This window comes from Teleopsis dalmanni, chromosome 2 (genome assembly GCF_002237135.1).
Source record: "Teleopsis dalmanni isolate 2A chromosome 2, ASM223713v2, whole genome shotgun sequence".
In the NCBI taxonomy this organism is placed as follows: Eukaryota; Metazoa; Arthropoda; class Insecta; order Diptera; family Diopsidae; genus Teleopsis; species Teleopsis dalmanni.
This window is the reverse complement of record NC_051847.1, coordinates 10,614,638-10,622,159: the sequence shown is the minus strand read 5'-3', so window position 1 is coordinate 10,622,159 and position 7,522 is coordinate 10,614,638. Positions and strand designations below refer to the sequence as shown.

Sequence of the window (7,522 nt, the reverse complement as noted above, 5' to 3'; positions counted from 1 at the left end):
ATAACAAATTTTGTTTATGTGAAACTTTTTCTACTCTAATAATAACATAAATTATTATCAACAATTGCATTTAAAGTATCTTCTATAATAATTTTTCAGTTTCTTTGATTTAACCTGTAATCTTTAACCTACGTCTTTGAGTAATTTCATACAAATCCATAGCATGTCCGCTATTAAAAACTTTTGGGGAGTAAACCCATAGACTCTAGTGTACTATAAAATTACTTCTATGAGCAGAATCCAATATACTATCCGGTAAAGAGAGCCATCTGCATAAAGTCCAATTTAGAAAAGCCGTGGATGAGTATTTATATTCACGAATACTTAATGTATTTTTAATATAAAAATACAATCATTTCTTGATTGCAATTTTAGGATAATTAAACTCCTGTTTAATGACATATTTCAAAGTTTTATCTACTTTTAGCATAAATTTGCAAATCAAAAAATTAATTTCTACTTAATAAAGTTAATGTTTTCCTTTGGTAATAAAAATGTAATGAAAGAAATGTCATTCCATAAAATTATTATTGGCGAGACTCTTAACAAACATATCCTCGCTAAGACTTTACTATTAGCAAGAATTATTAGAGTTTGATTATTTCCATTAATAACAATTAATATGGACGCCTGGGATAATAAAAAGCAAATTCATAAGCTCACAAGCTCACAAACCCACAAGCCAAGAGACCTACAACCACACAAAAATGAAGAATATTTATCCACGCATTTACTCATATCCGGCAATAGTAAAAGGAAATAAAAGATAACGGAAGAGAAACGTTTACACCACACCAATGTGCAATAAAACTGTAATGCGTCCTTGGTAATATTCTCAGGACACACAGGTGGCATTAATGGCACAGACTTTCAAGGATAACAAAGAAAAATAATAGCAAACGAACAAAATAACAAAAAAAATTATATAGAAATGATGAAAAGATACACTTACCCGCAAAGTGTGTCGGAGTGGAAAATATTGAGAACTGTTAATATTTTCTGAATTTTTTAAAGTTTTTATTCACTCATTCCACTTAAAAAATGTTATATGGTGGCTATCACATATCATGGCAGTGTCTCTTTAAAAAATAATTTTAATGATAATATATTTTTAAGATCCTGATAGCATATATCTTTAAAAAGTTAATTTTAACCATTTTATATATTACTAAAGACAATATTTTATAGACCTGTTCCTTCAGATTCCCTGCGTCTATAGGAAGAGAATGTAAAAGCTAGTCATACAGAAGAAACTTTTTATTAAGATGCTTCTCTGTTTCACTCAAGAAAATATATACTTATATTGTATTTGAACTATTGCAGCTGTGACAATTTTTTGAAAGTTGTCACACATTAGCGTTTGTGTCAGTTATATGCAAAAGTGAAATCCATCTTTCGGGAATTTCATTATTGTAAGAAGTGGCAATAGTGTTAATCCGGATAATACAAGGAGTAAGCTGCGATTGACCGCTCACTTTTCAGATTAAAAAACTTATAGATAACAAACTTGCCCTAGATGGAAATACTCAATGAAAAATTACTTAAAGCTTTTTCCGGGAAGATCTATCCTTTCGAGCGAGTGCAGGTACTTAAACTGTCAAAGTAACTCACAAATAAAATACTTCTCAAAAAATACTTTACGTTTGTTTCGAGATTTCCGAGATTTCGAAATCCATTTGGACGAAAGGCAGTAATTGTTTCCATTGAATTAGTTTATGCTTGCTCTGGTACGATCTATCCATTTCAGCTAAAGGAGATACCTAAGGTATGAGTTGACACTTGTTCTAGAAGTATCTATCCATTTGGAGGAGAGTCGATGTTTACTTAGTATGTTAAAGTCTCTCACTAACATATTGTCTGTTTCATGGCTTTCGAGGCTTTTGCTCTTTGTTAAAAACGAGATCTAGAGACGTTGATGGTCAATTGTAATTAAAAGCATTATCCATACAGTGGATAACCTTTTCAAACACAAGTGGTGTTTGAATCGAAAACTTAATTTATATAATATTATTTTATACAGTATTTCTATAGTTTACCGTCTAGTGTTCATACAAATTCATATTAGCCATTAGCACATCATTAATTTTTTCATATTTTTGTACAATAGTAGTTTCTACTAGACTTCAAGAAATGTCACTGTGATTTATGTTTGCACAACCTCAACGTAATTTGATGAACCACTTTATTATCATTCAGATTGATGACATAAAATCCTTATTGCAATTATCAGATATTTTAAGTTCTTTGTTAGAGGTGCATCATATGATGGTAATACGAAACTAACATTTTTCTATTTTGACAAAAAGCAATTATGTACTCTGCATCCAATGATTCTTAAGAAAGAACTGAATGTTGAACCTTGAGTGGAATAATCTATTGACAGATGTAATTAACAGAAGAAGTATTCAAAATGTCACTGACTTCAGATCTACAAACTAAACTGAAAGTGGAAAGAAAGTGTGAAGATGATTTGTTAGTAAAAGAGAAAAGAATTAGTAAAAAAAAAACATATTTTAAAAATATTTTAAATTTGTTTGATATAAAAAAACAAACAGCAGAAAAATATTTTGACAGCAACTCATGCTGGAGGTCCTGAATGCTTCGCAAAACAGAATTTGATTTTTAATTAAATTATTTCAAAAATATTCACACTTGCCTGTTTTCCATTTCAGTTATCAGAAGTCAGTTTTTGTTTGTTTAATAAATTTTTTGTAATTTAAAAAACTGCATTTTTCCTAAACTAAATTGAAAATATTAGCAAAAAAACAAACATTTGAAGTAGAAATTCATGAACTTTAGACTTTAAGGATTTAAAGATTTTAAGTTTAAAAGAATCAAAAATGTCAATGGTGTTAAATCTAGTACAATTTTTTTTCAATTTAAAAGCCTATAATTCCAAAAAATTTTTAAAATACCTTGTATTCGTTAAACAAGTAAGATTTCCGATGAAATGAAATTCCTATGAATTTAAAGTTGAATGGAATCCTTTAAATCATTTCTCTATTTTACAAAACCAAAAATTTCAAAATTCCATATTTTCATAATTATGATGAATTATCTACTCTGTCTTCATAATAAAAAATTTTTGCTTTAAAATTATTCAGCAAATATGTACACAAATCCTTACATTAAAACGTTATCCTGGACGAATGTACAAAAGAGAAATTTCTAAATTTGTAAAATTTGTGGGAATCTCAATCATGGTCAATAGGCTTATGAGTCCATTCTCTACTATGTTGTGGTCAATATTGTTTTATGTGTAAAATATTTCTCTTCACCCATATTTTGGTAAGAGGATTGAAGGATTGATAATAGCTATAAGCAGCTTTAATTAATTTCCAACTTTAAGTTGTGAGGATTTTTTGTTATAAATTTTTAATCAGTATTTTCTGAAATGCTTGGAATATATTCAACATTCTGTGCACCTTAAAGCAGGACGACTAAAGCGATTAATTACTTAAACTGTCACCCTCAACTTCGATTATGAACGAGAGTTCGAAAAAGGATACTTTTGCATTTGTCCTTGAGTTTTGCTCTTGGTAGCCTTCCTTTCTGTTTTTAACATTAACGAAGCTGAACAAAGTTTTTGATTTTATTTTTAAACTGAAAACTGTAAGTAATTATGAACAGAATCCATTGATTTTACGCTTTAATGAAGAGTTCATAAATTTTGGGTTGAATAATTTCGTGGGATTTATTTCTTAAGTAGACAAATGCCTTGAACCTTTTCTTAAATAAATATCATCAAAGCAACTTAATCGCATTAATTAAGATTTTCTTATTATATAGATGCCTATTGAATTTAAATTAATTAAGAGCATAATGAAATGAATCAATAATGAATATAAATAATGAAAATAATTTAAATTTTATATTGTGAAAGTGTGGCTTCAGAGACCGAAGCCCACGTGGCAATGCTACGAAAAAATTATAATTAATTAAATTCATTTAGAAAAGTAATTAAGGCATATATTGAATATGTAACACGACATATGAATTGCGCTTCATATGAGTTGAAGGGAATTTTTTCATTCTATACATACAAGCATTCAATTCTTACGTTAACTTTTTTTTTGCAGCGGGTACAACCCCATTCCAATAATCAAGAGAGAGATTAGAGCAAGAGACTTAATACCTAGCGGGTTGGATTCATCTAAGTCAGACAGCATGGGCGTAAAGCAGAGAAATTGGGTATTATATTATACACATCTATATACAATGCTATAATAGAACAAATGCCAAAGTACTTGTTAATAACCCGATAATGCATAATACTATGTTCAGACAGCCAAATTTCCTTAATTTCGTAAAAATGAAATTAACTTAATTTCGAAAGTGTTCATACTGCTCCAAATTAAGGAAATCATGCTCCAAATACTATTTGTAGCTGGGAAATTTTAAAAGTTGATTATTACTTTATAGTTATAAAGGAGCGCATTCAGAAGTTTTATTAGCTTTAGTAAATTTGATGGAATTATTATTTTTTACTCTATTTTAAATTAAAAATATTTTTTCCTCTATATTCAAATTTAAAAATTTGCACTAATTTCAAAATATTTCTCCGGTTTTATTAAACTCAACTGACACTGACATTTATTTAAAAAAAATGTGACTTTTCGTTATCTCAACTTTATCTTACAGATAGTTGCATTTGAAATGACCCTTAATTTCAGCCAACGTTTCAATGAAATTAAGGACATTTTCTTTAATTTCGTTCTAACCTTAAAACTGAATTTTTTATGGATAAAAACAACTTAATTTCGCTGAAACGAAGATAAAATTAATATTTTTGCGAAATTAAGCTGTGGCTGAACATAGTATAATGCATAAAACATATAGTGCAGATGAACACTGGAACTATTTTACGAAGATAGCATGAAGTATTAAGAAAAACGCTAGTCAACAGCAACAAAATTGAAACAAACAACTAAAAACATGAACACAAAAATAAATCTTACAAAAATAGTACCAAACATCAAAAAAGTTGCTACTTAACAGCACCTAAATTGATCAAAATAAGAAGCAAACATTTTGTTAAAATAACAATAAAGAAGAGCAAAGATGCTAGTTAATAGCATCAAAAAGAGAGCAAAAAAAAAAAGTAAAATCGTATTTAAGAATAATTTAAAAAAACAGCAAATCTGATGAATCTGATTTCTTATTTATATAAGTATGAGTAAATGGTCGTTTGTTTTAAAGCTTTTTTCTTCATTTCAAATAATGAACAAATAAATCAGATAGCTTAGGATGACTACTGTCTAGATTTCTGTTAAAATTTTAATACCTTTATATGAAGTAATTCGTACTGGGACTTCTTTATTATAAAATCTCGCGTGATTAGAAATTATGTCGAGCAAAAACACTTAAACAACCTTATATTAATATTGAAACAAATTCAATTTAAAAATTTATCAAAATAGAAACCTTTATTATAACAAAAGTGCGATTTGCTGTAATTTGGAAAGATAAGTAAGACAGAGCACCCTTACCTGCAAATTGATACAAAAGTAAACATCCCATATATACCCTACTTTGTCGTAGGTCTCCTCTAATTAAATTTCTAAATCTTTGCACAGATAAATCAATGTAAATACAGTAGACCCAAATTTGCGTACCTTGAGGCTTTTCTAATAAATTTAGATATTAAGTATTTTCTTTGGCAACACAATTTATATGCCTCAAAAAGCCAAAATGTGTAATTTTCTTTAACTTTGTTTTCCAATAATAAAAAAAAAATTAAATTCTCACTGCCGCAAAACGTAGGAATATAACTTCTTTTGATACGACCAAAAAAAAATTGTCAATTGAAATAATTTTAATTTTTATCAGGAAAAGTAGATGAAAACGTTGCTCCAAGCTACTCGTATCGTTCAGCTCCTACTTAGGTACGCCAAGCCATACCTGTCTGCTGTAGGTACGTTAAGGCTTTCCTGCTCTGTAGGCATTCAGGCATTCCGTCTGTGTCTTGACAGTCAACTTATTTTATAATTTTCCAGAATTTGTGCGATTAAATTGAAAGCTTTTTAGTGTCATTTTCTTCTGTTCTGAGCGTAATGCCGTAACATCCGTCCGTTCAGCCGTCCGTCCGCACTTCCGTTCTGCCTTTAGCATAGCAAAGCATTTTTAATATAAATTTTAAAAGCATTTTAAACATTTAGTGATGCCACGTATTTAATAATTTATTTTCAATTATTTAAAGCAGTTTTTTTTAAAGTTTATAAAACGTTTTGAAAGTTGAAAATATTTATCTTTCAAAGAAACTATTTCGTTGCAATATGAGAAAATTAATAATCGGCATTCATAAAAATTTAGATGAGTATTCATCAAAACCTAGCAGACACCTCTGTTCGTGCCCATAAGTCAAAAAGAATGAAAAGTATGGCAAGACTAACTGACAAAACCATTTATTGATATTTAAAGAGTCTGTTTGGTGGCATGGCAAATGCCATTAACATAATTCCTGGTTTTTGGGTGGGTGCGAAGCGGTAATAGAAAATTTTAGAAAACACTTATGTGTTTAGGAACTTTAAGTTCATATTATATTAAAGTGTGACATGTAACATAGGGAATTCTAAGTAACTGTTTTTTTTTGATTTCCTAAAATTATTCTGTGTTAGATTATAAATGGTATGAAAATTTGTATGATATATTATTATAACATAAAAATCTGATTATTTAAAAATCATATACCTTCCAACTACTGAGACTATAAATTTTTCAAAGTATGCATAGATGAGTGTAAGGTTACATGTTATTAGAGAAACATAATAAATAGCATATTTGTAGATTGACTGATTCTCATTTCTCAATACACTCAATACATAGTCTCCTTTCAGTTCCAAATATTTAATTTAATGACTCTTGAGCTTTTTGAAGTCGCTTGTATTATATGACTTGTTAAATTTATCAAAATAAGCCTCTATAGGTTGACTTGTTACTATAAGGTATGACATCCCTCTCCTCAGAACTATGACAAGGTTTAATAATAGTGAATAGTTGCATGAGATTAAATCTGTCAAAATTTTTTGTTTGGAAAGCTCTTTGTAACCTAATCCAATCCAATGTATGGATTAGAAAGCTCTATTCTTTAAGACTTTTTTATTTTAAAAAATTAATGCATTGTTTCAATTAATCTCAATAGTAATCCGTTTATATTCTTTGCTTCGGCGGAAAGTAAGGCATAGTAATTATAACGTCTGTATTCCAGAAAACTGTGGTCTTAATCTTTCTACATATTTCTTCGAAATAGCTTCACTTGGTAAAGTTTAGTTGTTTCTTGATTTCGGATTCGATTGTGCTTCATTAGGAGCTTAAGGAGTCTGCAAAAGTTTTCCACTGGTTTCTATTTTGTGCTATTGCTCTTAACTCGTTAAACAATTTGCCCGTCATATGTTGCGCAACCTAGCAAATAATACTCGCGCTTTTTGAATGCGGCTATTGATGTCCTTTTTCGCACCCCCATCTAACGATAGAATACTCCCTAAGTAAGTAAAGCTCTCGGTGTCTACGATGTGATGCCCAT

The 7,522-nt window shown here is 29.2% G+C and overlaps 1 protein-coding gene across 1 annotated transcript in view; it reads right to left on the bottom strand.

Moving 5' to 3' along the window:
* The window catches only part of LOC119675359, a 24,323-nt gene that overhangs the window by 14,659 nt on the left and 2,142 nt on the right, over positions 1 to 7,522 (bottom strand). The window lies entirely within an intron of this gene.